Here is a 21610-nt window from a genome sequence, read left to right on the forward strand (position 1 = left end):
CCAACTGCTCCCAACCATCAATGCATCCTGCGGGAGCTAGTGTACACAATTGTGATTTCAAGGAACCACTTCTAAGTTACTGACACTGGAGGAATTTTAATTCAGAGTTGCTGAGCTGGAATCCAAGCTGTAGACATTATGATGCATCAGGAAGGGAGAGAACTATCTGGACACTGCAGAGACATATACTTATTCGTGCTGGTAGTTTGGATTTGGTCAGGGGTCAGGTAAATATGCCTGCATAGTGACTCAGAGCGCAGTGATGTAAGAGCCTCATTCTTTGACCTTGTCCAGCAACCAGGAGATGTGTACTTTCTGTATGAGTGAGAACAAAAACAACAATTTGAAGAGTTGACTGGCCAACTGGTTTGTGATGCTGAGTGATGCCAACAGTATGGGTTTCATTTCCACGTTGCCTTAGGTAAACATGAAGGACCCTCCTTCTCAACTTCGCCCCTCACCTGAGGCATGGTGGCCCTCAGGTTAAACTACCATTAGCTGTCTGTCTCTCTACTGAAAGAGTAACCTTATGGTCCAGTAGGACTATGGTAACTTCACTTTTTGTAGAAAGCCTTCTGAAAACATTAAAAATATTGATGTCAAGAGGAGAGTAAGTAACTTAAAGAAGTCAATATTAATAAAGACAAAATACTAGAGATGCCAAATAAATCTTTGGGCCTGATGCAACATCCTTGAATTCAAAAGGAATTTAAAGGATTATAAAGGTTTCAGATATCATGAATTTGCCTGTTTGTAATCTTCCAACACCTTCTGATTCTGTTTCCAGTGACTTTGAAGGTAACAAATGCACCATCACTATTCACGAAAGAAGGGACTGGGGAAACAGGAAACTATCGCCAATTAGGCAGTTGATAAGGTTGGTCTTTGGCTATACCCCAGGCTGGGCCATCCAAGAGGTGCTCTGCTTTCGAAAATATTCAAGACTGAGGTTGAAAGGTTTTTGGACTCCAAAGAAATTAAGATATATAGGGATTGGGTGAGAATGTGGGGTCAACCAAAGGATTAACTATGACAGTGGAGTGCGTGGAGCAGACTCAAAGAACCATATGGCCTATAACGACGAATGTTTCTTATGTTCTTACCTTCAATATTTTCATGAAAAGCAGAAGAAACTATAACTATTACCTGACAGTTTAGTTTGGCAGAAGGGCATGCATGACTTTTCACGAGATGCACGGTCAGGTATGTATCATTATACTATGCATAGTGACATGTTCCATAGCGTCAGGATGGTGCAGCCTCATCTACTGAGATCCAGAGGTATGATTAATGCTGCGATAGCAACAAGAGCGGTTTGCAGAAAGGAGCTCCACCCCCTGCCCAACAAGTCTTGTACTTCTAGTAGAGATAGCAAAAACTGCAGATGCTGGAGTCTGAAACAATACAGTGTGAAGCTAGAGGAGCACAGCAGGCCAGGCAGCAGCAGAGGAGCAGGAAAGTTCAGGACACTTTTTCAGAAATGGGGCGGAGGAAGGGAGCTGGGAAATAAATAGAGAGGAGGGGTGAGGCTGGGGACTGTAGGTGGGACGTTGATAAGTGAGTGCAGGGAGGGAGTGGAGGGGAATGGTCAGTGAGGCGGGAGGTGGCGGATAGGTGAGAGAGAAGATGGACAGGTTGTGTTGGGTCAAGGAGGTGGAGATGAGAGGGAGGGCTGGACATGCGATGAGGCCTGGGCGGGGTATGGTGGGGGGGTATTTTAAAACTCGTGAATTCCATGTTTAGGCCACCAGGCTGTAAGCTCCCGAGGTGGAATATGAGGTGCTCCTCCAGTTTGTGGGGTCATTGTGACACGGAAGGAGGCCCAGGATGGACATGTCACCCAGGGAGTGGGAGGGGGAATTAAAATGGTTTGCGACCGGAAGCTATTGTCGTTTGTCACATACAGAGCTAGGTGCTCTACCAAATGAACTTTGACTCTATGTTTGGTCTCACCGATTGTAGAGCAGGACACATCAGGAACGACGGATGTAGTAGACCAAGTTGACAGATGTACAGGTGAACCCCAGTCGCATAGGAAAGATCTTGGATGGAGGTAAGGGGGGAGGTTTCGTGGCAGGTATAGCACTTCCTGCAGTTGTAGGAAAAGGTGCCGGGCGTGGTGGGGTTAGTAGGGAACTGACGAGGGAGTCATGGAGAGAACAGTCACCACAAAAAGCAGATGGGGTGGGGAGGGAAATAAATCTTTGGTTGTGGGGTCAGATTATAGGTGGCAGAATGACGGAGAATGATACACTGGAGGCGGAGGGTTGGGGGGCGGTGATATGTGGGGACAAGGGGAATTCTGTTATTTTTATTGGGGGAAAGGGATGTGAGGGCAGAAGTGCGGGAAATGCAAGAGATGTGGTTGAGGGCATTTTCGATTACCAGAGGGGGAGGTTACAGTCCTTGAAATAGGAGGACATCTGGGATGTGCAGAGGTGGAACGCGCCATCTTGTGAGCAGATGTGGTGGTGGTGGAAGAATTGGGAGTAGGTATTCCTTGTTTCTAGATAATTCCCTTCATTCAGTGACACAAAATAAATTGCTAACTCAGACTAGCCTCTAGGGGTCCCCCGTGTGATATGGTAGAAATATTCCAACCCAGTTGATCACACACAAACATAAGTGATTAATCAAAACAACCCGAATCACAGGGAAATGGTGAAGGGAGGCAGATGGCCACTCTTCAGCAAAATTATTATGGCTGACTTCTACTGTTTAATGTTCATCAAGTTAATGGGTATGTTTCATAATCAAAAGAAGCACTTTTAATGGTACCATTTCATTAAATCTTGAAAATAGATACGAGATTTTGAATCAGTCTCCCAAGCAGATGTGAGTGATTTATTGATTCAAGTTTTGAGGTCTACTAACCTGCTTCTATTTCAGAATGAACAAACTGGTATTAGTAATTAATTACACAGAAGAGGAAAGGCCATTCAATTCAGTAAATGTGCCATCCTGTTTCAAGCTTTCCAACATCTAATGTTTTCCATGGCATTTGAATCCTTTGTCACAATGATCAATTTATCCACAATAATTTCTGAATTATTAATTAAAAGCTGATTGAAAAGATTGCAAGGTCGTATTGAAATTTGACTGCAATCTACACTAATTCACTGAAAAGGTGTAAAGAGAAAATATTGTCAATATTCCTGTCACCCCTCTAACATCCTCCTCACTAGCTTATGGGGACTTGCGTCAAAACAAGGAGAGCTGTTTCACAGTCTAGCCAAGCAATAGCCTTGGTTAGACCCGGTAAGTAATCCTAGACTCCTCCACCACATTCTCTGGGCGTGTTCTGTCTCATCAGCAGTCTAATTGAGGTGGCAATGCAATGGTAAACAACCAGAGGGAGCAGACTTGTGAATCTTGTGCTCCATGTTGAACACTATTTGCAGGAAGAGTAACAGTAACAAGAACAGACAATATGCTCTGAACAGGGACCTCAACGTGCATGACCACAGTACATTCAGGAGGATCAGCACCGACTGAGCTGGCTAAGCGCTGAAGGACATGTCTGCTAGACTGGGCCTGTGGCAGATGGTGAGAGATCAATAGGAAAAACCTTACGTGACCTGTTCCTCACCAAACCACCCGTGGCAGATGCATCTCTCCATGATCATATTGGCAGGAGTAACCAACACATGTCCTATTCTCACACTGAGGGTAACAAAACTAAAATACTAGCAGATGCTGGAGATCCCAGAATCAAGCAGAAAGTGCTGAAGAAATTCAATGAGTCTTGCAGCATCTATGGAGGAAGAAATAGAATTGATACTTCAAGTCCATTATGATTTTTCCTCTGAATTGAAAGGAGCTGGAAAACTGGACTTTTTTTATGCTGTTGACAAGCGGGGAAGAGGAACAAGTGGAACAGATTGTGAAAAAGCCCAGAGCAAATGACAAAGACAGTAATAAAGGAGTGATTGGGATGTGAAGAGGAGAAATTAGGCCCATTCTCCCGAGAGCAAAGCCAACTAAACAAAGAAGACATGGCAGATGGAGGATGGGGAATTTAAGAAAAATGGAGTACAGAGATCATGTTGTGAATTGTGGAATTCAGTACTGAGCCCAGAGGCTGTAGAGTGCACATACAGAAAATGAGGTATTATTCCTCCAGCTTGCATTGAGCTGATTGTACAATGAAGCAGGCCAAGGACAGAAATGTTAGTGTAGAAATGAGCTGGTTTATTGAAGGTGCTTGGAAGGGCAGAAAAGGCGAGTGCACGTTAGGAAAACATGAGGCATGAAACCTGTATTAATTTACAAGTATAAAGGTGGAAAGTGGCAAGCTTTAGGCCAGCTACCAATTCTTGAGAACTTCTATCAGTGTGCCTGATTCTGTTGGCATGGCCTTTGGTGATCTGTATAATCAGCTCCATTCAAATGATGTGATGGATTCCATTACTTGCGCATGCAATTTGTGCTGTAAATTGGTACATGGTGAACACTGTAACTTTTGGGCCGAAATTACCTCCAACGGGTCGGTGTTTAGTTCTGGTCAGCAATAAGGACTAAATCACTCAAAACAATTCAATTGTTACTCAGTACATCAGAGATTACAGGCAATTGGATGAGGATAGAGACTCCGTGCAAAACATACTTTGCGAACCGCTGAAATGGTAGCTGAACTAAATTTTCTAGAGACTCATTGAAAATTCAAGAACGGTTAAATTTGTCTGTGCTTTTAGAACATAGGATCATAGAGTCATACAGCACAGAAACAGACCCTTTGATGCAACTCATCCATTGTTGACCATATTCCTACAGACAGAGCGGAGCTGTTTGGTAAAGTCATGACCCAGTCTGTGTTTGGTCTCACCAACGTAGAGGAGACTGCATTGTGAACAGTGAATAGGACAGAAGGAAACAGGGTGAAATAAAGAGTGAGAAGGGCCATGGTGAATGGGTAATGAGCATTTGATGGCCTGGGTTGTCATGGAGAACAGTTGAAGTATATTTGAGAGTGAGGGTCAATGATTAAGGTGTGAAGGTGAGGGCTAGAGGAAATTTTTTTTGTTTTATTCTTTCAGTTTAATTTTCATAACCCTGACTCAGGCTTTTCAACACAACTCTCCGTGGAACTTTTCTAGATCCTCAGCTCTTCCAGTCTGGCCATGTACCAGAATAAAAATGGAAACAGTGGACAGTATTTCCAAGGCTATGTTTGCAGTGTTGAGAATTCTCCTGCCTCTGCAAATCGACCTGGGACTAAAGCTTGATGCCATTGATTGCCTATTTGAGAAGAGGAGTCTGGAGACATCTTCACTGCCATTCTGTGAATATCCAGGACTGTCACCATCACAGACATGAGCCTGCCCTGCTCTGTAGACCAGCTGTTGTGTTCTACTCCTCAAAAAGAGGTGAGAATTTGAATTTCTGGACCTTCTGCCAGTCTAGGCTTGTTCTCGTTTATTAAGGATATTTGGACCCTGAAGGAAAACAGTTAAGTTATTAGAAAGCACACTGCCTAAAAATTGGTCGAGTATTTTGGTGCCCAAAAGCAGAAAAAACTGGAAGGCCCAGGCAAGGTCAAAAGCTTCATATGTGTCCTTAAACCATCAAAGTTTCAGTTGTACTCATGCAAAATCTTCGATTCATTTGCAATGAAAACGACAAGGTCACACAAGAAATCTTGTTCCAATTTTCTATGTTACTATGAATCAGACATTTGTCCTGTTGTGATCTAATAGATTTCAGAAAATTAAGGAATATGTACAATTAACATACCATGATTTAAGCTACAAACACTGGTTTACGAGAAATAGCTGATAATTCAATAGCAATAGATAACATACAGCCATTGGAATATTCAAAATCAACAAATCACCCCAACACTTTACCAAATCCTACAAATAAAATTGAACCTGGACCAAAGAGCATGAATTGAAGTTTAGAAGTGGGTTATGAACCTTGGAGGTTCACTTGACTGATTCCTGGGATGAAGTCTTTATTGTATGAGGAAAGGTTGAGATGGTTGGGCCTATACTCCTTAGAAGTTAGAACAATGAAAGATAATAGCATTAATGTGTATAAAATCTTGAGGAGACTTGGGAGGCTGGAAGCTCAGAGGATGTCTCCATTGTAGGGGAGTCTGGACCCACAGACCATTGTTTAAAAATGAAGGGCTTCAACATTTAACACAAATTACACAAAACCTTTCCTCTCTGAGCATTGTTAATCTGTGGAGTTTTGAACCCCAGAGACCAATAGAGGCTTGACTGTTTAATTCATTCAAAACAAAATTAGATTATTGATCAGCAAGTGCATCCAGGGTTGCAGAAGGTGTAGATAGGAAAGTGGATGTAAGAGATCAACAATGAACTTATCAAATAGAGCAGGCTCAAGTGGCCAAGTGCTCCTGCTTCTCATCCTTATGTTCTTATGCTCTTCATGTGTATTGATGCACCATTCCCATTTGAACTTAGCCAGAATATATCTCTTCACCCTGAAATTGAAGACTGGGATATCTCAATGGGGTGGTGTAGCCAAGAAAAGTAGCCAAGATCCAGTGGTGAAGCTTAATGTTGTCTCACTACACCTTTCAACAGAAATGGAAAATAGGGTGAAAGACTTTTAGAGATGTTCTCCTCCACTGATCCAAGTAAAGTTTATTTTTTTCCTGCCTGGAATTCTCCTCTCCCATTCATCCTGGAACCCTCATGCCCACATTCACTGGAGTGTTGGCACACTGCCAGCTGCAAGTGGCTTCCTCACTTATAGGTTATTAATGAGGTTCAATGATGAAAATCACTGTGAACTCATTCTGCCATAGGCAAGTGAGAAAATTCGTCTTTTATCTGAATTCTAAAGCTGATGGGCCATGCTAAATTGTCCATAATATGCAGGCTCGGTAGCTAAGCCATGAGAAATGCAGAGTTATAGCAATGGGTTAGGGAGGTGGATCTGGGCAGGATGCTCTTTGGAGGGTCATTGTGGACTTGATGGGCCAACTGGCCTGTTTTTACACTGTGGCAATTTTATGAATCTATGAAGAATCTATTTCTGTTACCGTCTTTCCCACAAATTCACTTCTCTGCCTACCCAAACTGCTGTTCTTTATGTTGACCTATAAGTTTCAGTCATGTTGCTCCTTCTCTCTGGTGATGGATATGGGCTATAACTGAAAGCAGACGATCTGAATGACATAGTTACTATCCCCTATTTGAGCATACACCTCATAATGACGAGATGTGGAGGTGCATTGTCTTGCAGAGAAGTGCCCTTGAAGACTACCAATAGACTGCAAGGCAGGAATAGGAGCTGTGCAAGGGTTCACAGTCTAAGATAAGAAGTATAGGTGGAGTCAATGGATGGAAGATTATCCATCATGCAAGCTAACCTTCCACCCATTGATTCGACCTATACTTCTCACAGCTTCGGGTAGGCAACCAACTTCATCAAAAACCCCTTCCGTTCTGCTTATAATTTCTTCCAAACTCTTTTGTTGGGCAGAAGATACAGAAGCTTAAAGACATGTACCAAGAGATTCAAGAACAGCTTCTTTCCCGCTGGTATCAGATTTCTGAATAGGTCTCTCTGAGTTTAAAGTTAAATGTTGATCTCACTCTTTGTTGAGCTTCTCTGCAGCTGTAACATTATATTCTGCAGTGATAATGGGAACTGCAGATGCTGGAGAATCCAAGATAACAAAGTATGGAACTAGATGAACTTTCTGATGAAGGGTCTTGGCCCGAAACGTCAGATTTTGTGCTCCTGAGATGCTGCTTGGCCTGCTGTGTTCATCCAGCTCCATACTTTGTTATCTTACATTATATTCTGCACTCTGTTTTATTACCCTAATGGGCTTTGGACAGTCTGATTTGCCTGTACTCCATGCAAAACAAAACCTCTTGCTGTACCTAGGTACATATGACAACAATACAAGAAATCATAAAAATGTTCATACTGAATGGTGGTGATACATATTAGCAACAAGGCTTTGACTCACGTTTGCTACCTACATGAGATTATTTAGCCACTCAGTACATTGTGCAATAGCTCTTGAACTGAAGTATTACACTGTCTTTGTGACATTCTTAAAGATAATTTGTAGCACTTTCAGTCTGTTTTTCCTGCCTCTGTGTTCAACCAGAATTACGTCTAGAGATGGTTTTAAGACTGTGTTGGTCCATCTTGTTTGTTGAGTCCTTTAGAATCCCGCTGTTGCTGTTGGTGGTATGATAGAAGCGTCCCTAACTCTGGGCCAGAAGCTGCAGATTCAAGGCTTCTGCCAGAACTTGTCGACCATGAAAGCAAGATTCAGGACATAATTTAACAGACTGATCAGGCTACGAACCTTTCCACAACTGCCTCACTCATCCTCAAAGGGAAAGAAGTGCACCTAGGGATAGGCTAAGAGGAGGATTATTGCTGCTGGCATTACCTTTATCATCTTCCTGTTGCTCTATATAACTGACTGAACTGCACTTGCCCTCTTCCCAGCTGTGGAAAGCTATCCAGGACAGGACTACTTTAAATCAAACTTTGCATGACAAATGATGGCTCAAAGAAATTGGCAATGAGTTGCAGTTGAGGTCATATTGAGGTGAAATATTCACCCTGCCATTAACCTGCCAACGGGTGGGGTAGTCAGCATCATTTAGTAGTGGTCTTCATGTTAACTGCTACAGCATTGAAACAATATGGCACAAAAGTTAGATTTATTCCCTGTAGCTGAATGGTGAGACCTGAGGTTCACCAGATATTAAGTTACAAGGCTAATATATTGGAACAAACTCAGACCGTACTGGCAACTAACATTGGAAAACCTGACTGGGGTAGCATGAAAGCAGATGGGTCCAAACTTCAAAATTTAATTTGGAAGCAGAGAAGATCCAGGGTTGTTGCCAGAAACTTGGGTAATAGTGTTGTGAGTCACTAGGCTGGGAGTCGAAAACATCGAGATGTAGAAGACACGGAAAAGGTTCTGCTGAAAATCTTACTTTCCATGTTACAATTTTCAATTACATTTTATAGATCAATATTTAACATAGAATGGCCTGGGTCAATGTTTAGAGTTGGTAGAAGTGTGGTAAGATTTATGGTGCCAAATTCCAATCAAAGATGTTTGCTATCAATTAATGCAGAATTAGTTGGAATTTCTATTCTTAAACTAAACACTGGATCCAAAATGCTAACTCTCTCTCTGCAGATGTTGCCAAACCTACTGTGTTTTCACAACAATTTCTGTATTTTTGTTCTGGATTTCTAGTGCCCAGCGTTCTTTGTTTTGTTTGGGTAGTGTCTGACCTTGGAGTGGTTTGACTGTGTGGGGAGTTTGTTGTAGGTTTCTACATGAGATATTCTCATGGCTCAAAATTGCTGAGGAAAAATTGAGTGTGGTCATGAGGATGGAGGGAAATCAGATCTCCAAGCATTATCAAACAGATCCAGCAACTCAGGACCAGTTATCCATGAGGGTCCATGGGCCACTGACAGCAGCAGAATCAACCTCAAACACAATCTGTAACATCATGGCCTACTGTATGCTCCACACTACTGTGACAATCAAGCCAAGGGAACAACCCTGGCTTCAATGAACAGGGCTGAAGGGTGTTTGTATGATAGTTCTTACATGTTATATTGGTACGATGTCTCTTTAAGAGGTGAGTCATGTGGCACTGGTGTGTGATCAGCGGTTCTATGGGTTTGTTCAGACTTGTTTGAGTGTTTACAGAGTGAACAGCTTCAGAATAAAAGCATCCCTGTTGGGTTGCAGCAATCAACAATTTGGCATGTTCTCAGTTCTGACTGGAGTCCAGTGTCTGCCCAGTGCGGAATAGAGCTTATGCCAGCAGCAGCCCCAGACAAACCTAAAATGAGGTGTTAACTAGTGAAGTTACAAAACAGGAATACTTGTGAGCCAAACAGCATAAACTTCAAGTGATAGACAGAGCTAAGTGATCCTATACCAATGGATCAGATGTAGATCTGCAGTCCTGCTACATCCAGTCGTGAGTGGTGGTGGACCCTCCACAGATATCCCTATCCTTATCCCTATCGAGAGCCCAAAATATCAGTGCAAGTGATAAGTTTGAAGATTTCACAGAAATCTTCAGTTGTAAGTGTCAGGTCGAAGATCCATTTCTTCTCCAGACACCCCCATATCAAAATGTCAATTTTCAGCCAATTTGACTCACGAGATATTAAGAAATGGGTGAGGCAGTGGATACTGCAAAGGCTATGGGTGCTGATAACATTTCGGCAAGAGTACTGATGGCCTGCATTCCAGAATTTGCCACTCCCCTTGCTAAGCTCTTCCTCCACAGCTACAACATTGGTAACTGCATGATGATGTGGAAAATTGTCTAGATATGTCTTATATACAAAAAGCAGGACAAGTCCAACCTGGTCAATTACTGAGATAATGGGAACTGCAGATGCTGGAGAATCCAAGATAACAAACTACTAACCTCATCCCACCTCCTTGACCTGTCTGTCTTCCCTGGACTGACCTATCCCCTCCCTACCTCCCCACCTACACTCTCTCCACCTATCTTCTTTACTCTCCATCTTCGGTCCGCCTCCCCCTCTCTCCCTATTTATTCCAGTTCCCTCTCCCCATCCCCCTCTCTGATGAAGGGTCTAGGCCCGAAACGTCAGCTTTTGTGCTCCTGAGATGCTGCTTGGCCTGCTGTGTTCATCCAGCCTCACATTTTATTATCTTGGAATTCTCCAGCATCTGCAGTTCCCATTATCTCTAACAAAGTGTGAAGCTGGATGAACACAGCAGGCCAAGCAGCACCCAAGGGTCTAGGCCCGAAGCATCAGCTTTTGTGCTCCTGAGATGTTGCTTGGCCTGCTGTGTTCAGCCAGCTCCACACTTTGTTATCCTAGTCAATTACTGCCTGCTAGACATTGTATTTTCAATGGAGATCTGAGTTGCAGGGTGGATTCAGATGACTTTCATTGTGACTTATCCTTCAGTTACGGCACAGCAAAAAAAGGCACATGAAAATCTTCAGAATGTCTTACCTTATACAATTTAAACTTGGGGTGCACACGCCATCCCATTTGATTACTGTCAGTTAACGGAGCCGAGTAGTCTCCTATAATTGCTTCTCTGTCTCAGGCAAGCGATAAAGAAATAGGCTTGTGGTCTACCCCTGGTCCTTTGTGATGTCTTCCAGCCTCTTATCTCCTTTTTTGAGGTCTTTCACAATGGATACTGTATTCAAGCAACATTTGCCAGCTGCATGTGTTAACTATCCATAATTTGGACTTCAGAACCCTTTAATTTTCACAGTATAGGAAATAATATTGATTTTTGACTGTTTCCAGTTCCTTTAACAATGTTGTTCCCTCCATCATAAAGTCAGAAGTAGTGATGTTTGCTGATAACCACACAATATTCAGTATCATTTGCTACTCCTCATAGTTTGAAGCAGTCCTTGTCGAAATGCAACAGGGTCTGGCCAATATCCAGGCTTGAGCTGTCACGTGGTAAGTAATATTCTCCCCATTCAAATGTCAGACAAGACTATCTCCATTAAGAAACCATAACTATCATCTCTTGACATTCAATGTTATTGCCAATCATCAATATGCAGGGGTTACCATTGACCAGAAACCAAATTGGGCCCACTATATATAGTATCTTCAAGAACTGGTCAGAGGCTAGGAATACTGCAGTATCTAACTCACCCCCGACTCCCTAAAACTGCCCACCAACTTCAAGACACAAGTCTGGAGCATGATAGAATACTCCCCACTTGTCTGGGTGGGTGCAGTTCCTACAACACTCAGGAAGCTTGACACAAAGCAACCCGCTTGATTGGCATCACATCTGCAGATAGTCATTTTCTCCACCACCAATGCAAAGTGGCAGTAGCATTTGCTATCTACAAGACGCGCTGCAGAAATTCACCAAATATGCTTACACAGCACCTTCGAAACCCATGTTCACTGCCATCTAGAAGGACAAGAGCGGCAACTAGGTGCAACACCACAACGTGTAAGATCCCTTCCAAGCCACTCAGCATTCTGACTTGGAAATATATCGCCATTCTTTTACTGTTGCTGGGAATCCTGGAACATTCCCCCTAAGAGCATTGTGAATATACCTACTGCACATGGACTGCAGCGGTTCAAGAAACAGCTCGCCACCACCTTCTCAAGGCAACTAAGGATGACGACAATGTGTAACTCCCATGTTCCATGAGTGAATTAAAAAATTATCCAAAAATCTGCAAAGTACCGCCATTTGAAGAGCCAAATGGCCTACTCCTGCTCTTTCTTTCTATGCTTTGATGTTTCTAACTCTACCCAGCCTATTTATGTTCACTGAGATGCAGCTTTATGACATCATCACAACATCCCCCAGGGTCCTGGCCACTTACACAACAGGCAACATGCAAGGTTAAATACAACACACTGGAAATTTTCTGGCTTTCCTTGAAAGGAGATATTTTCAGTTAACAGTGCATGTACCACATCTATAAGATTTAATGAAAGGCCTCATAAATAAGCTCCATATCTTAGAGCCATCTTGAAACCAGCACTTGAAACATCTGGACAAAACTGCTAAATTAAGTTTGAAAGTTTGGACGCTGTGTCTGGACAGTCATGAAGCATCTCCCCACTAGGCTGAAGAAGGATAGCTTGGCCTTGGAGGGGGACTGCAAGGTAGGTTTGCAGGAATGATACCTTCACTTGAGGGGTTAGGTTATGGGGAGAAATTATATAAATTAGGCTCATTTTCTGTGGAATTTAGAAGGTTAAAGAGTGATTTGGTTGAAGATAAGCTATTTTACTGGTTGGTGATTTTAGAATTAGGGAGCATAATCTGAGAATTAGGGCCTCATAATAGGTAAAAACTGAAGGAATTCTCAGATCCGGTAAACTAGAACAAAAACTGAGGTTGTTGGAAAAAACTCAGCAGGACTGGCAGCATCTGTGAAAGAAAAATGTCAGAGTTAATGTTTCAGGTCCAGTGACCTTTACTCAGGAGAGGTGTTATGTAGCACTTGTGCACATAAAGGGTGGTAGATGTTTGGAACTCTCATAAATGACAGTTGTTCATTTTAAATCTAAGATAGATAATGTTTTGTTAAACAAAGTTGTAAAGAGTTATGGGTGAAAGACAGGTATATAGAGTTAGGCCACAGATCAGCTAAGATCTCTTTGAATGGCAGAACATGTTTGATGGGCTGAATAGCCTCCTCATGTTCCTATGTTCTGGCTTGTCAACTCCCAAATAGCCACAATCCCAAACATATTCAGGGACAGCCAGTAACAATTGCAAAATAGACTTTTACAAATAAAAGGTAATTTGTTTTAGGAGGCAAGCTCTGGAGGTTCTGATGATGGCTCAGTAGACCTGAAACATCAACTCTGTTTTCTGTCTACAAATGAATCATAGAACCCCTACAGTTTGGAAGCAAGCCATGTAGCCCAACAAGTCCACACTGTCCTTCTGAAGAGCATCCCACCCAGGGATCATTCCCCTACCCCTGATTTCCCCATGTCTCAACTACCTAACCTAAACATCCTTGGGAACTATGGGCAATTTAGCATGGCCAATCCACCTACCCTGCACATCTTCGGATTGTCAGAGGAAGCCAAGAACACCCACACAGACACAGGGAGGATGTGCAAACTCCACACAGTTGCCTGATGTTGGAATCGAACTCAGGTCCCTGGTGCTGTGAGTCAGCACTGCTAACCAGTGAGCCATCATGCTGTCCTAAATGCTGCCAGACCTACTGAATTTTCCCCAGCAATTTATTTTTTTCCGAATTCCAGCATCCACAATCCTTTGTTTTTTATTCTCTCTGGAGGACCAACCTGGCTGACTCTTTTACTGATTTGCTATGTCCTTAGGCTGTCAGAAGCCACTCATGCATCTTTTGATGTCTGGCTTCTCAGAGGAAAAGGTATGGTACTTTCCTCTGGGAGATTGTCTGTGGTTAGGAATGTGGACAGAGCATCTACTTATGTAGATCTAGAAGTGTGATTCACAAGTATTAAACTTTGTACCATATGAGAAACGTTTTATTTGAGGGCAGAGTTTAAAGTCAATGTTACCACTAGATGGAGCACCATGTGCATATGAAATGGAGCATGTGAGATTGAAGCTGTCAGCTCGGGGACTTGCTTTAAGTGAACTGACTGTTCAATTCCAGTCTGGAATTTATGCACTCTAATAGTCGACATTTTGGCAGTTTGTCAAATTGAATGAATTGAATTGACCCACAATCAGTCTGGTTATTCCAAATTGAGGGATTTTTTTTGGTAAAAAGGAGAGAGTGAGTCGATCTGGAAATTGGGCTAGTCACCAAACATAATGAATATAAAATAATTGGAAAGGAACTAGAGGAGATATCTGGGAATATTTATGTGAAAGGCTAATGGAACACGTTTTCACAGTAACTGGTAAAAACAAATATGATATCTACAATTTTAGAATTTAGGATTAGGTTTTATTGTCGCGTACTCAAGTACAGGGATACAGGAGTACAGTGAAAAGCGTCCGATGCCACTGTTCACAGGGCCATCTTAGGTACATGGTAACTAGGTACAAAATCTTAGGTTAAAAAGTAGAAAAATAAAGGAATAAGTTAAAAGTTCAACATTACAGTTCTTGCCAGTACAAAATAGTAAATAGGAAACAAAGTTAAAAGTTCCAAATTACAGTTCTTCTTTAGCCGTGGATCTGCTGTTGCTCCATGCTGGGCTTTCCCCATGAGGGCTTAACTCTCCCTGCACTGGGCTCATCTATTAGTGGAGGATTCATTTTTGGGGCTGTGGGGAATAGATGAGGGATTGGGTTTAATGCAATCTAGTTGCAGAGTGAAAATTAGTAGCAGGGCCCACTTAATTATGGGAGAGACACCCTATCAGTCTTATGGTGATGCAATGCCTCCGTGATGATGTCAGATGATGGGAGAGGCTTATGAGAGATCCTTGACCACCAATGGGTTGATGCCAACACATTAATTAGCAATTGACTTCCACTTTCCATGAGCCCACTGTAATTCTGGACAAGAGGAAGAGGGGCACACAAATTGTCAACGTCCAAAGGCCATGCAGTTTGCAAGAAAGACCCAAGAAGGATCACTTAAGTGCCTGAAGTAGATTAGATTCTATTGGGCCTCCCTCATAGAAATGACAGGGGTTCCCTGCCAATTCTCCAATGGATGCATGTGATAGTAGCTGGCCTAACAAAATTCGGGCTGAAGTGTTGGATCAGAAAGGACAGTCCTCTCAATGAGGCAGCACAGCACAATGGGTCAAAATGTGTTATAAGTTCCATGTGTTCTAGCACGTCCCATGTAATAATCACCAGAATATTCCACAGCATAAAATATCATAACAAGATGTTATTGTTTACTAGTAACACTATGGTGGGAGAGAAGGAGATTGCATCGGATTTAAGATGATCATGATACTTGTGTACCCTGCAAACTTAAAATAATTAACTGAAAATGTACCTCGGAGAGTGAACTGTCAAGAGAAGGACAGCAGCAGCTGGAGATAAAAAAAGCAACAGTAGTGAGGGAAGCCCAGCACACAGAGAGCAGAAAACCAAAAACAGTCCTGAAGAAGGGTCACTCAACCCAAAACATTAACTCTGCTTTCTCTCCACAGCTGCTGTCAGGCATACTGAGTTTTTCCAGTCAATTTTTGTAAGTGAGAATCTACCTGCCTGAGGAGGGTACAACCAGCAGGAGATAATAACCAGTAATAGAGAGCTCCTTCAATTACTATTCAGATTAAGGCGTGTTGTTTGATCAAAGAATTGCTGCGCTGTGTATCTGGTCATATTACACTTGACTTGGAAATGTTTTATACCTGCCCAGATTAGTTAGATAGAACAAGTACTCAATTTTTCCTTAATTTGCACCCTTTAGTTCGAATTAACCTGTTTAGAGATGCCAACATACAAATCTATTAGAACAGGGTTAGACTTGAACCCAGGCATCCTGGCTCGAAAGTAGGGACAGTACCACATTGCCTCAGGCCTTCCCCTGCATTTGTACTTGGTAAATTCCTAATTATCTGTTTTCATTTGTGATGATCCTTTTCCCGCAATAACAAGATTATTTCCAAATGTTAATAATTGGTCAAAAGCTGTCCTCAAAGAATACCGAGTACTGTAATAACTTGAAGTTATACATTGCCCTCAATATAGTAAAATGCCGTAAGGAGCATCACAGGAACATTACCAACCAAAACCTGATAGTGGGCCACATAGGAACAGATGGCCGAAAGGACTGCATCCGATGAAGGGCTGCACTGTGAAAGCTTGTGAGTTCAAATAAACTTGTTGGAAGAAAACCTGCTGTCATATGACTTCTGACCTTGTCCGCATCGGTCCGACACCGGCACCTCCACGTCTTGGCCAGAAGGTTGATCATCAAAGCATATTTTGAGGAGTGAGATAAGGCAAGAGAGAGAGGCAGTTAAGTAGAAATGTTTAGGCAGTGAATTCCACAAGGTTGTCGCACTTATTACTTCACTTCGACCTAAATCCCTGTCAAAAAATCCTATCAGTTTAGAACTGTACAACTTGCAAAATAGTAAATACAAACAATTTGCAGTTTTCAGTGGCATGTAAATCTTATAACGTTGCATTTTGTTTCATTATGCATGTAATGCCATTGCCTCCTATTAAAATAACATAACACTTTTTATAGAACTTCTTTTAGCCCAATCAGTACAATAAAAAGATTTATTTCCCTATGTGTCAAAAACTGTTTTTAGTGAACAATCTGCCCCTTGTGGTGCTGTGTGATTCAAGGTTATAATTGTACACCTTTGACTAATCTGGTAACTGGGTTAACATAAAAAAAGTGCAATCTCAGTTCATGTTCAATTGAAAACACATTGTGCGAAAATCAAAGAGAGGGTAGTTTAGTGGATATTGAGAATCCTGTTCATCTCACTGCACACTGCAAGCAAAGAGCAATCTGCCCGCACTATAGGCAGCCCATGCACAGAGTAGAGCAACATGATTGATGCATAGAATCATTGGAGCTTGAGTCTTCAAAGGTATGATGTTGAAAATTTAAAGGGATATAACTACAGTAAGGAAATGGTTGCATCTGGCTTCAAAGAAATCTATTCCTTTGAGCAGATGGAAATGTTTGCAAGTGCTGCATGAGAAACAAACAAGGTGGTAGGTGAAATTAAACTGAAATGGGTAAGTGACGCTACACTGGAATCCCAGTGTGGTGTCAAACAAAGCAGAGAAAATCAGATGAACAGTCAAGACGATTGTAAAGAAGTTTTGTCTCTTTGACATTCAAAGTAGTCAGAGACAATTAATAGCCCACGTCTGAAGGGATGAATCATGAGAAAGGCAGTCACCTCTGGAAACAATGCTACTTACAATTTTAGTTCACTGAAGAGATTGCAAAGTCTGGCTAACAAATGAGACCATTCAAAGGAGCACTCCCTGCTAACAGGATGAAATATGAATGTAGGTTTCTTCAAACACGTGATAGATTTTTTAGGTCGAGCAATTAATAATCCTGGTGAATTACTTTATCTTCCTATGGCTCAGCAGAGTGTAAGTCACTGAATTCTGTAGAAACTACAGCAGTTAGTAAATGTTACCACTGGGATTATGAGATAACAAAGTGTGGAGCTGGATGAACACAGCAGGCCAAGCAGCATCTTAGGAGCACAAAAGCTGACGTTTCAGGCCTAGACCCTTCATCAGAAAAAGGGGATGGGGAAGGGGTTCTGAAATAAATAGGGAGAGAGGGGGAGGCGGACTGAAGATGGATAGAGGAGAAGATAAGTGGAGAGGAGGCAGACAAGTTGAAGGGGCTCGGATGGCGCCAGTGCAGGTGGGGAGGTAGGGAGGGGATAGGTCAGTCTGGGGAAGACGGACAGGTCAAGGGGGCGGGATGAGGTTAGTAGGTTCCAAGCGGAACATGAGTTGCTGTTACTGCAACTTTCGGGTGGCATCGTTGAGGCACTGCAGGAGGCCCAGGATGGACATGTCATCTAAGGAATGGGAGGGGGAGTTGAAATGGTTCGCGGCTGGGAGGTGCAGTTGTTTATTGCGATCCAAGGGTAGGCGTTCTGCAAAGTGGTCCCCAAGTCATCGCTTGATTTCCCCGATGTAGAGGAGGCCACAACGGGTGCAGCAGATGCAGTATACAACATAGGCAGATGTGCAGGTGAACATCTGCTTGATGTGGAAAGTCATCTTGGGGCCTGGGATGGGGGTGAGGGAGGAGGTGTGGGGGCAGGTGTAGCACGTCCTGCAGTTGCAGGGGAAAATGCCAAGTGTGGTGGGGTTGGAGGGGAGGTTGGAGCGGACAAGGGAGTCACGGAGAGAGTGGTCTCTCCAGAAAGCAGACAAGGGTGGAGATGGAAAAATGTCTTTGGTGGTGGGGTCGGATTGTAGATGGCAGAAGTGTCGGAGGGTGATGCGATGTATCCGGAGGTTGGTGGGGAAGTTTGTGAGGATGAAGGGGATTCTGTTTTGGCGGTTATTGCGGGTATGAGGTGTGAGGGATGAGTTGTGGGAAATTCAGGAGACACAGTCGAGGGCGTTCTCGACCACTGCGGGGGGAATGTTGAGGTCCTTGAAGAACGAGGACATCTGGGATGTGCGGGAGTGGAATGCCTCATCCTGGGAGCAGATGCGGCAGAGGGAAAGGAATTGGGAATAACGGATGGAATTTTGCAGGAAGATGGGTGGGAGGAGGTGTATTCTAGGTAGCTATGGGAATTAGAACATAGAACATTACAGCACAGTACAGGCCCTTCGGCCCTCGATGTTGTGCCGACCTGTCATACCCATCTCAAGCCCATCTAACCTACACTATTCCATGTACGTCCATATGCTTGTCCAATGACGACTTAAATGTACCTAAAGTTGGCGGATCTACTACCGTTGCAGGCAAAGCGTTCCGTTCCCTTACTACTCTCTGAGTAAAGAAACTACCTCTGACATCTGTCCTATATCTTTCACCCCTCAATTTAAAGCTATGCCCCCTCGTGCTCGCCGTCACCATCCTAGGAAAAAGGCTCTCCCTATCCACCCTATCTAACCCTCTGATTATCTTATATGTTTCAATTAAGTCACCTCTCAACCTTCTTCTCTGTAATGAAAACAGTCTCAAGTCCCTCAGCCTTTCCTCGTAAGACCTTCCCTCCATACCAGGCAACATCCTAGTAAATCTCCTCTGCACCCTTTCCAAAGCTTCCACATCCTTCTTATAATGTGGTGACCAGAACTGTACACAATACTCCAAGTGTGGCCGCACCAGAGTTTTGTGCAGCTTCACCATAACCTCTTGGTTCTGGAACTCGATCCCTCTATTAATAAAAGCTAAAACACTGTCTGCCTTCTTAACAGCCCTGTCAACCTGGGTTGCAACTTTCAAGGATCTGTGTACATGGACACCAAGATCTCTCTGCTCATCTACACTACTAAGAATCTTACCATTAGCCCTGTACTTTGCCCTCCGGTTACTCCTACCAAAGTGCATCACCTCACACTTGTCTGCATTAAACTCCATTTGCCACCTCTCAGCCCAGCTCTGCAGCTTATCTATGTCTCTCTGCAACCTACAGCATCCTTCATCACTATCCACAACTCCACCGACCTTAGTGTCGTCTGCAAATTTACTAACCCATCCTTCTACGCCCTCATCCAGGTCATTTATAAAAATGACAAACAGCAGTGGACCCAACACCGACCCTTGTGGTACGCCACTAGTAACTGGTCTCCAGGATGTGCATTTCCCATCAACTACCACCCTCTGTCTTCTTTCAGCAAGCCAATTTCCGATCCAAACTGCTATATCTCCCACAATTCCATTCCTCCGCATTTTGTACAATAGCCTATTGTGGGGAACCTTATCGAACGCCTTGCTGAAATCCATATACACCACATCAACCGGTTTACTCTCATCTTCCTGTTTGGTCACCTTCTCAAAGAACTCAATAAGGTTTGTGAGGCACGACCTTCCCTTCACAAAACCGTGCTGACTATCCCTAATCAATTTATTCTTTTCTAGATAATTATAAATCCTATCCCTTATAACCTTTTCCAACACTTTACCAACAACTGAGGTAAGGCTCACTGCTCTATAATTACCAGGGTTGTCTCTACTCCTCTTCTTGAACAGGGGAACCACATTTGCTATCCTCCAGTCATCTGGCACTATTCCTGTAGACAATGACGAGTTAAAGATCAATGCCAAAGGCTCGGCAATCTCCTCCCTGGCTTCCCAGAAGATCCGAGGTTAAATCCCATCTGGCCCAGGAGACTTATCTATTTTCACCTTCTGAAGGATTTCTAATACCTCTTCTGTGTGAATCTCAATCCCACCTAGTCTAGTAGCCTGTATCTCAGTATTCTCCTTGACAACATTGTCGTTTTCTAGAGTGAATACTGTTGAAAAATATTCATTTAGCACTTCCCCTATCTCATCTGACTCCACACACAACTTACCTCTACTATCCTTGATTGGGCCTAATCTTACTTTCATCATTCTTTTATTCCTTAAGTACCTATAGAAAGTCTTAGGGTTTACCCTGATCCTATCCGCCAACAAATTCTCATGTCTCCTCCTGGCTCTTCTGAGCTCTCTCTTTAGGTCTTTCTGGGCTACCTCGTAGCCCTCAAGTGCCCTAATTGAGCCTTCACATCTCATCCTAAAATAAGCCTTCTTCTTCCTCTTGACCAGAGATTCTACCTCCTTCGTAAACCACGGCTCCCGCGCTCTACAGCTTCCTCCCTGCCTGACAGGTACATAGTTATTCAGGACACACAGGAGCTTTTCCTTGAATAAGCTCCACATTTCTAATGTGCCCATCCCCTGCAGTTTCCTTCCCCATCCTATGCTCCCTAAATCTTGCCTAATCTCATCGTAATTGCCTTTCCCCCAGCTATACCTCTTGCCCAGTGGTATACTCCTATCCCTTTCCATCACTAAAGTAAACGTAACAGAATTGTGATCGCTATCACCAAAGTGCTCACCTACTTCCAAATCTAACACCTGGCCGGGCTCATTACCCAGTACCAAATCTAATATGGCTTCGCTCCTTGTTGGCCTATCTACATACCGTTGCAGGAAGCCCTCCTGCACACTCTGGACAAAAACTGACCCATCTATAGTACTTGAACTATAGTGTTCCCAATCAATATTTGGAAAGTTGAAGTCCCCCATGACAAGTACCCTGTCTCTCTCACTCCCATCGAGAATCATCTTTGCTATCCTTTCCTATCGAGAATCATCTTTGCTATCCTTGGTGGGCTTGAAATGGATATTGGACATGGAGACAGAGAGGTCCAGGAAGGTGAGGGATGTGTTGGACATGGTCCAGGGGAACTTGAGGTTGGGGTGGAAGGTGTTGGTGAAGTGGATGAACTGTTTGAGCTCTTCATGGGAGCACAAGACAGCGCTGATACAGTCATCAATGTAACGGAGGAAGAGGTGGGGGTTGGGGCCAGTGTAGGTGAGGAAGAGGGATTGTTCCACGTGACCTACAAAGGGGCAGGCGTAGATTGGGCCCATGCTGGTACCCATGGCCACCCCTTTGTCTGTAGGAAGTGGGAGGAATCGAAAGAGAAGTTGTTGAGGGTGAGGATTAGTTCAGCTAGGCGGACGAGGGTGTCGATGGAGGGGGACTGATC

Source organism: Stegostoma tigrinum, chromosome 1, assembly GCF_030684315.1.
Source record: "Stegostoma tigrinum isolate sSteTig4 chromosome 1, sSteTig4.hap1, whole genome shotgun sequence".
Lineage (NCBI taxonomy): Eukaryota > Metazoa > Chordata > Chondrichthyes > Orectolobiformes > Stegostomatidae > Stegostoma > Stegostoma tigrinum.